The following is an 8,203-nucleotide window of genomic DNA, read 5'->3' as shown; positions in this document are numbered from 1 at the left end:
ACTCCCATCATGGGGGGGGGGGGGTGGAGGGGGAGACGGGGGCGGGGGATTGGAGGGAAGGGGGGGAGGAACAGAGCAAAAATATTAGTACCATAAATAACTTTAATTCTTTTAAATTTAAGAACGGAATGGCCACTGTAGAACATGTCGAAGGTGCAAATAAATAAAAAGAAAATAAGCATCACTCATGAACCCATTGCCCAGTGACTTCCCGTTGTCAATATTTTGGTGTATTTCCTTCTCCTAGTTTTTTCTCTACAGATTTCACTCTGCATCCTGTTTTGTAGCCTGCTTTTTTTTTTTTTTTTTTTTTTTAAAAAAAAACAACAACTTTAAAATGAATAATTTTGTGAATGGTTTTGGACAACGAAATGATAACTTGGGTACAAAATATTTGTCAGATGGTTGTGTCATACTTCAACCAATCCCTAGAATAACATTCTTTAAATTCTTACATCTTTGTTCACGCAGTTAGTTATTTTCCCGGGATAAATTCCTGGGTTTGGAGTTGCAGTGTCAGAAGGTAAGCTCATTTGAACAGCCAAATTTGCCCTCCTCAACTGTTGTTCTGATTTATAGTCTCAGCAACAGTATTTGCGAGTGTCTGTATCTCTCCACATTCACCAATGCTGGCTTTTATCATCTTTCGATCTTTGTTAGTTTGATAGTCAAAAAATGTTCTCCAGCGGGCTTAACCTGTATCTCTCAGATGATTGAGGAATTTTGAACATTTTTCTTTTGTTTACAGGCCATGTGAGTGTGTCTTTCCTGGTAAAATGTCAGCTTTGTGTTTCCCTGACCTATTTGCAAGGTCATTGGATGTACCAGGACAGAAGGCAGCAACCCCCACGTTATTGATGAGGAAGCAGAGGCTCAGGGAGGGTAAGTGACTTGCCCAAGGTCACTTGGGCAAATCAGTGCTGGAGCCAAGACCTCTGCTTGGGCTCCGCAGCCACTCTCTAGCACTTCGCCCACCGTGTCATGCTGATAGATGACCCTCTCCTATGGTTCTGGGGGAAAAATCAAGCCTGCCTTGTTTCAATTTAGTCTCGATTCTTAAAATAATCTATCCTGTAACATACAGTAGTGTTAGCAGAGAAAATATGTTCCGCCACTTACTGCTAAAGGAGCCGGAGATCCGCCGTGGGCTGTGACCCTTTAAGAGCGTGCCCTCCGTTCTGATAAATCAGGTCCTGGAAGGCTGTGTGGGAGATTAGTGCTGACGTGTGTGGGGACAGTTAGCACGATTATTAGCAGGACGCGGTGGTTGCAGACAGCTGGTTGAGGGTGCACGCGCGCTCCTGGAGAGCCAAGTCACAGCTGGACTCTGAGAGTAGTCTGGACGGGGAGATTGTCCATCCACCCGGCCACACCCCCAGGGATGGCTCCTCAGTGCCCATCCATCCACCCTCCTCTGGCTGTTGGACTTGTGGTCACTTGCAATGCCAGGGGTTAGAAAGAGCAAATCCCAAACCTGTCCTGCCATGAGCTCACCTGTGACCCTAAGCACTTCCTTGCTTCTCTCTGCCTTAGTTACTCCACCTATCCAGCCCGGGTGTTGGTCACAATAGTCTCCAAGCGTTCTTCTGAGTCTAGGTTGGCCTGCCCTCTCCATTGGTCCACCCCTGTCTATCCCTGGCCTTTTCTGCTTCTTGGCTGCCTCCACATCTGAGAAGATGCAGACCCACAGGATGTGGTGCTCAGTGGGACCTTACCGACCTCTCATCTAATCTCAGGCCACACCCTTGAGTTTGCAAGAAAGAAGACTTGATATTTCTCTCCAGGGCTTGCTTTGTCTTTTGAGCTGTCCTTCAATGAATTTCAAGTGGTCTCATTACTTTAGGGCAGTGGTTCTCAACCTTCCTAATGCCGCGGCCCTTTAATACAGTTCCTCATGTTGTGGTGACCCCCAACCATAAAATTATTTTCGTTGCTACTTCATAACTGTAATTTTGCTACTGTTATGAATCGTAATGTAAATATCTGATATACAGGATATATTTTAATTGTTACAAATTGAACATAATTAAAGCATAGTGATTAATCACAAAAACGATATGTAATTATATATGTGTTTTCCAATGGTCTTAGGCGACCCCTATGAAAGGGTCGCGACCAACAGGTTGAGAATCACTGCGTTAGGGTCTCTCTCCCTAGTCTTCATCAGCCAGATTATGTCTAAATTGTAGGTGGGAGCTCACTTGGTGCCCTGGCAAAAAGGTTGGGGGATGTCTGTGTTCTGAGAGATACCCACCCTGGCTGTCAACCCTTGAGACACCTCAGCCTTCGGGACCCCTCCCTCCCAAGGCTGACCTCTCTAGAAGTTGTGCAGACTCAGCTACAGGAGAGGCTACTAAGGGACTCGGGACAGCCCAGCTGCTCTTTCCTGGGGCAGGAAGCTACACGAGGCTCAAGCACATCACACACAGCCGTTTCTACCCTGCCCCTCCTGCCCATACTTAAACATGAGAACTCTTCAAGCTTGTGCCTCCCTGCCCCGGCCCTAATTATCCCTCACTTTCAGATCTCCCCAAATCCACCTGAGACTTCTTTTAACCCCTGCAACTCCAGGCTGTTAAGGGTTCCAGGCCCTTCCCAAGAACCCCTCCACAATCTCACCTCTGACCCTCTTCTCTCTCCCTCAGCCAAAGGAGTAGTCAATGTCCTTTGGGATGGAAAACAATGACTTTGACAAATGATGCATTGTTTCCAATCCTTTTGTCTTATACCTTTCCTCCTGTTCTTTTTTTTTAAATCCTCATGCAAGAATATGTTTATTATTTTATTTTATTTATATATTTTTTAATCCTCATCAGAGGATAATTTTCCATTGATTTTTAGAGAGAGTGGAAGAGAGAGGGACAGATAGAGAGAAATATCAATGTGAGAGAAACACATTGGTTGGTTGCATTCTGCAAGAGCCCAGACCAGGGCCTGGGTTTGGGAGGAGCCTGCAACCAAGCGACATGCCCTTGACTGGAATCGAACCCGGGACCCTTTGGTCTGCAGGCCGACACTCTGTCCACTGAGCCAAACCGGCTAGGACTACAAAACATCTTGAACATCCAGCTGGTCCTACCAATACATCACTTCTTAGGTTTAAGACAGGGACTAGGAACACTTCAGTGGTCAAAAAGATAGGAAAAGAGACTACGTCAGTGGTTCTCAACCTGTGGGTCGTTCGACCCCCAAAGGGGTCGCGACCCCTTTGGGGGTCGAACGACCCTTTCACAGGGGTCGCCTAAGACCATTGGAAAACACATATATAATTACATATCGTTTTTGTGATTAATCACTATGCTTTAATTATGTTCAATTTGTAACAATGAAAATACATCCTGCATATCAGATATTTACATTACGATTCATAACAGTAGCAAAATTACATGAAATAGCAACAAAAATAATTTTATGGTTGGGGGTCACTACAACATGAGGAATTGTATTAAAGGGTTGCGGCATTAGGAAGGTTGAGAACCACTGGACTATGTCAACAAAAATAAAAAATAAATGCGGTAGGTAAAGTAAAACTTTCACACCCAGGACTTGCCTGTTCCATCTTCATGCAATACTCAGGGGGAAAAATCTTCATAATTATTGGGCGTAAGTCACATTAAGGAGACTTTCTGGAGAAGGCCGGGCTGCAGGTCTTTGGACAATGGGCCACCGATTAGGTCCTTGGGGTTAGTCCCCCAAGAGAGATCCTGATGTAGCCCTACATTGGGGATCGCTGTGACCGGGACAGGTGTACTGTCTAAGGAGAGACTCGATTCACCTGTGAGGTTAGGTACAGAGAGCATAGGGAACACCTTCCTGCCGCCATTTTGTCGTGGAGCTTGGCAGGCAGCTGGGGGTTTGCCTTCACCTGGGGATTTGGATGAAAGTGCACCTTGGGGTTGTCCTTGGTGGTGAACTGGTGGCCACAGGCAGAGCGCATGAAGGGTCTCTCTCCAGTATGTGAGCAGAGGTGGACCAGTAAAGAGCTATCAGCCCAAAACCTTCCTTCAGTGCTTACACTTGTTCCTGTAAAGGGCGGCCTCATCTTTGGTTTGACATCCACTGGGGGCACGTTGAGTGGCTTCCCTTTCCCTTTCTTGGATGGGGCTGACACCACAGTGGAGAAGGGGCTCTGGAAGAGCACAGAGCCTGAGGCCTGAGGTGGCAAAGCACCTGGCAAGTACTTGGGAGCACCCTTGACCTGTCTGGCCTCAGGGCGAAGGGCACCAGCCCTGGGGACACAGAGCTGGTGGTGGAAGGGATGTTTGCATGATGTGGCTGGGCTTGTTTCAAGGTGTTCAGAGACCCAGACCTTGGCCTCCAGCTTCCTGGCTGAGCAAAGCCATGGCCACAGCAACCTGCTGGGACACGTGGCTGCCCAAGGTCTTCAGGGTGTCAGCTCCCCCCACGTGGGAGTGGAGGGGGTGGGAGGCCCACATGTTCACCTGGCCTCAGATCTGCTCAGCAAGCTGGATCTGCTGTAGCTGCTGCTGCAGACACAGGATCTGCTCCAGGCCCCACGGGATGCTGTTGGCACCACGCAAGGGGGTGGAAAGCATGTCCACGCTCCGCTGACTCACCGCCACCTTGGTGCCCCGTCGTGCTTGAAGAGTGACGTTAGTATTGGCCACTTTGCCTCTGGGTAAATAGCTTAAGTCCTGGGGTGTGGGAGGCAGGGCAGCCTCGGTCTTTAAGTAAAGGGCAGACCCCGTCCCTGGCTCCTCCTTCATGCCCCCTGATCTGCTGCCATCCTCCTGGTGACTGTCTTTCTGCCTGGACTGTGTGGCTGGTGGCTCAGCATAGCTCAGAGAAGTCTTCTGAAGGCACCGCCCCTCGCTGTTGTTCACGATGGGGACAGGTGGATGTTTAGTGCCATTTTTCTTATGTTCCAAGAACTCAGAGAAGCTGAAGAACTCTCCACAGCATTTTTCACAGATGTGAGGCTCTTCCCCACCAGTCTCTGTACTGTTGCTCAGTCGCCATTCATGTCATCACCAGTCCTTCCCCCACCCGCCCTGTGCCACTGGGGCCACATCTACAAACTCCAGGCTGGCAGCTCACCCTGGTCCTCCTTGGAGTGGATGTTAGGGTTTTGCCTGCTGGCCCCATGACACGGTGCATGCATTGTGGCATCAGGAGAACAGTGGCTATTTTCCCACTCCTAGAAGTCCAGCATTTCTTCAAACAAAAACCATCTTATACATATGCTTCCTGCTCCTCTTGCTGCTGTTCTAAGGCCAGGCCCAGAGCAGCCAGGGAGCTCCCATAGTGCTGGCAGCTGCCCGGATCATGTGGCCCCAGAGGGTGATTCCGCACCACCCAGCTCACTGCCCCTTCTCTGAGCATCTGGCCACACTTCCTCTGCCTGCCCCCAGCCACACAAAGGGTGGAGGTGGTGTTCGGGTCGGGGCTGCGGCTGGACAGTCTCTTTTCTTCAGCTCTGGTCAGCATCTCAGATTCAGCTCTGGGCCCCACACTTTATTTTGTTTTATTATTGTTGTTTTTAATCCTCACCCGAGGATATGTTTTTATTGATTTTTAGAGAGATAGGAAAGGAGAGACAGAGAGACAGAAAGAGAAACATCAATTGGTTGCCTCCCGCATGCACCCCGATGGGAGATCGAACCTGCAGCCTAGGTATGTGCCCAGACCGGAGTCCTACCTTCCGGCCCTACCTACCTTTTGGTGTAGAGCAGCGGTTCTCAACCTGTGGGTTATGACCCTTTTGGCGGTCGAACGACCCTTTCACAGGGGTCGCCTAAGACCACCGTGCATATCAGATATTTACATTACGATTCATAACAGTAGCAACATTACAGTTATGAAGTAGCAACGAAAATAATTTTATGGTTGGGTCACAACATGAGGAACTGTATTTAAAGGGCCAGAAGGTTGAGAACCACTGGTGTAGAGGATGACGCTCCAACCAACTGAGCCACCCGGCCAGGGCCACACTTTATATTACTATTGTGTTTTTACACACTTTATTATTATACTAGCAATACATATTTGTTAATAGAAATCAGAAAATACAGATAAACATAAGAATAAGAAAAAATCATGCCAACCCTTTTTTAACTTCTTGGGATCTACCCTTACCTCTGCATATTTATTTTTCATTTTCACAGAAAAGGGATCTGACTGTATGCATTATTTTTCACTTAAAATAATTCTGAAATCTTTTATGTTGTACCAAATATACTTCTGGAACATCATTTCCAACAGCTACATAGTATTCCAATGGGCACTGAAATGCAGCCAACCATCCCTACTAATGGGCATTTAGGGGTTTCTAATTTTTTTATATTATTAAATTGAACAGCATGAAATTTCTGACATTTGGCTATTCTTGACCTAAGAAATGGCCATTTCATATGGTTTGACCTAATGTAAATAACAACATGATGAATATCATTAAGACTCAACTTTGCACATTTTTTTTCAATGACTTAATTGCATTCCTAGAATGTCTGAGTCCAAAGGGATGCATGCTTTTAAGCAGACCTACACTTTATAACGCTGACCTCAGGCGTGTGTCCCAGGCACACCAAGAGAACAGAGGGATTGCATGGAGCGGTTTTAGGCTGTTGGGCATCCTGCAAAGAGGCCTGGCTTGGCCTCAGATGATGGAGCAGAAGTCCCAGCTGCTCCCCTCACTAAGGCGTGACCTCGGGCCGCACAGAGGTGGGACTTATTCTGGAGAGCAGTCAGCAGGGTTTTCATAATAGGATAACTGTGCTTTGTCTCAGAGTTATTGGTGGTCTGGCCTAGGCTTGGGCATTCTGAACCCTGTCTGACTTCCATCACCCTTTGCAAAGATGCCTGAGCTTCGGAGCCTGAGAAACCCCCTTCTCCCAGGAAAGGTGACTCGGAGATGAAGGCTTTTAAAACGACTCACAATTGCCTCCGTGGTTTTGAACAGTTAAGAATGCGACTTGGCATTGAAGGTGGACCCCGGCCGGATGCGGAGGGAAGTTCTGACGGATTCTGTGGCGGCAGACCTCCCAAACCACTGAAGCGTGCAGGCTGAATTTTAAAAATAATTGTCCTTTTTAATGATGTAAAACATGTCATCTAGATTAAAAAAATAAACACTTTATTACTTCCCCAGTCCTTTCTTCCGCCCTCCCAGGGCCAGATGGGGATTGCGTGAATATTTCTGGCGTATTTCACATATTTAATAACGCCCTTGGAGGTTCTTCCAGATCTGATGAAAATGTGGGATTGAACTGTACCCACGGACTGTTCACAGAAGGAGAGCTGGTGGTGGTGAGTGAGTGGTGTGCTGGGGGTGGGGATGCATTCTATTTTGGAAGCAGCTGGGTCTACAAGTCAAAAGGCCTGTACTTTTTATCTTGGGCAACAAAGGACATTGTTTCTCTGTCCCCGCCCCCACGCACACCCATGCCGTTTGCGGGATGGGGAGAGAAAGGGGGAAAAAAAGAAATCGCCGCCGCGAAGCAACCTAGAGCGGCTTCGGGACAGGCTCGGGCCGTCCCGGAGACGGCTTTCCGCCCGCTCTCTTGATTTGCAGCGAATCCAAGAAAAATAATTACAGCTTCAATTTATTTATACATCTTCTCTGTAGATAATATAGATCCAACAATCGCCGCCTCCTAATTTATGCAGGCGGAGCCCTCCTGGAGCCCGGGCAGCTGGAAGCGGCCAAGTGCGGTGCGGGCCGCCGCAGGGAGGAGGGAGAGAGAGAAGCCCCGCGCCGGGCAGGAGCGGGACCCCGGGCGGGGACCCCGGGCGTCAGCCCCGCGGCAGCGGCAGAACAATGGCTGGTGTGGCGCGGGCGGCGGGCAGCCGGGGAGCGCACCTGGGTGATGGGCACCTCCCGAGGCGCCGGGCTGCGGGCCTGACAGGCGCGCGGCGGCTCCGTAATGGACTGGCGAGCGCTCTCCGGAGCAGCCTGCGCGGTCCCCGAGGAGAGATCATCAGGCAGAGTGGTCCCCGGAGCAGGATTTATTAGCAGACAGGATGGGGAAGTTGATTAGCCTCCGCGGCTGAACGGACATCCTGTCAGACAGGCCTCTTAATCCAATCACTTACCTGTCGAGAGGGAGCCTCCCCCGCCGCCCGCCCCAGAACCCGAGGCTGCGGGCCTGGCTGGGCTCACCCTGCACAGCAGCCCACGCTCGTGTCTGGGACCAGGCGACTAATGAGCAAGTCTCTCCTCCGCTCCTCGCCCGGTCAGCTCTGA

At 49.3% G+C, this 8,203-nt stretch overlaps 1 pseudogene; it reads right to left on the bottom strand.

The window, feature by feature from the left end:
* Window positions 1–3,608: 3,608 nt before the first annotated feature.
* LOC118667708 lies at window positions 3,609–5,032 on the bottom strand (annotated as a pseudogene).
* Window positions 5,033–8,203: the final 3,171 nt, after the last annotated feature.

This window comes from Myotis myotis, unplaced genomic scaffold, assembly GCF_014108235.1.
Source record: "Myotis myotis isolate mMyoMyo1 unplaced genomic scaffold, mMyoMyo1.p scaffold_m19_p_12, whole genome shotgun sequence".
In the NCBI taxonomy this organism is placed as follows: Eukaryota; Metazoa; Chordata; class Mammalia; order Chiroptera; family Vespertilionidae; genus Myotis; species Myotis myotis.
This window is presented reverse-complemented; position numbering and strand designations above follow the sequence as displayed.